Raw genomic sequence first — 1,263 nt, forward strand, 5'->3', positions numbered from 1 at the left:
CCCCCCCCCCCCCCCCCCCCGCAAATGTAGCCAGTTCTATAGCCCCTGCCTCACCTGCTCCGGGGAGTGTTCTGTTTTCCCAAAGCCTGGCCCTGGGTACCACCTGTTAACAGAATCACTTGAAGGATGCTCAAAAATGCAGATTTCTGAACCTCATTTCAGATCTGCCCCTAGTGGAATGCAGTGTTGGGGCGGGGTGGGGGGGGAGACACGATTTACCCACTGCTGAATCCCCATACCAGGCACGGTGCCCGGTATGCATTAAGCGCTCAGTAACTACTTGTTGAACGAACAGATAAGGCTCCCGAACCAGAAGGTATGGATGCGCTCCAGAATCTCGTTTTATCCGGCGTCTACGGCACCCCCAATCGCACACCAGAAAGGGGGTCTAGCCTGTACACAAAGCTCCAGGGGCCCTGCGTGCCCTATGGCGACCTAAGTCCAAGCGCGCCAAAGGGGCCTGGAAAAGGGATCGGCTCCCAACCTTCAAAAGGCGGAGGGTCGGCGGTCCCTCCAAGCTCACCGAGGCTTCGGCGTCGCCTCCCGCCCTCCGCCTGCGGGAGCCAGGCCTCCGAGCGGCCGCGCTTAGAGGGCTGGGGTCCGGGGGAGTCAAGCTCCCCGACCGGCCACCCCCCCAACCCCGGGGTCCTCGACGCCTCCTCCAGGATCCCGTGAGCGCCCCCCCTCCCTCCCAGTAGAAGATCGCCTAACCCGGCCTGGCCCCAACGCCCGCCCCTGCGAACAGTCACCTACACTCGCCTCCCCTCGTTGCGACGGCCTCGTTCACCCGGGAGACAGTGGCTTCCGGCTCCAGCCGGAAGCGGAACCCCCTCTCCTCCTCTAACCTGCGGCCGGGAACGCCCCGCGGGGAGGCCCCGCCTTCTCCCTCATCTTTTCGGTGCACATGCGTACTCGCACACCCTACCGGGCGGCGGGGTCGCAGTGCGCCTGCGCGAGGGCGCTGGCGCCGTGGCCTGAGGCGGTGCGCGCAGCCGCTTCTGAGGGGTTGTCGCGGTGCCGGCGGTTCAGAGACGGTGGGCTGGGCCGGACCGGCGTTGGAAAGGCATCCTCGCTCTAGGCCGCGGCGTCTGCACGTGTCGTGTCTCCCAGTTCAAGCCTCAGCCCCTCGCGGCCCGCCCGGATCTCCCCAGCTGCGGACACGTTCAAAAGATTTCCGTGCTAAGGAATTGCAAATAGCAGTACGGCTGAATCGTGGTGATGGGGGAGATTGTAGGACGCTCTTCTCAAACGTTAATAAGAGCC

The 1,263-nt window shown here is 64.2% G+C and overlaps 1 protein-coding gene across 5 annotated transcripts in view; it reads right to left on the minus strand.

The window, feature by feature from the left end:
* ELOF1 (elongation factor 1) overlaps positions 1–865 on the minus strand; it is a 4,808-nt gene extending 3,943 nt beyond the window's left edge. For 2 of the 5 annotated variants that reach the window (XM_040449982.1, XM_040449984.1), the window contains exon 1: positions 754–865. The gene's annotated coding sequence lies outside the window, so the exon portion shown is untranslated. Of the gene's footprint in view, positions 1–54; positions 104–523; positions 547–749 lie in introns of those variants that run through there. The other 3 variants (XM_040449985.1, XM_040449983.1, XM_040449986.1) reach the window with 3 other exon arrangements.
* Positions 866–1,263: the final 398 nt, after the last annotated feature.

This window comes from Herpailurus yagouaroundi, unplaced genomic scaffold (assembly GCF_014898765.1).
Source record: "Herpailurus yagouaroundi ecotype Mexico unplaced genomic scaffold, PumYag 200, whole genome shotgun sequence".
Taxonomy (NCBI): domain Eukaryota; kingdom Metazoa; phylum Chordata; class Mammalia; order Carnivora; family Felidae; genus Herpailurus; species Herpailurus yagouaroundi.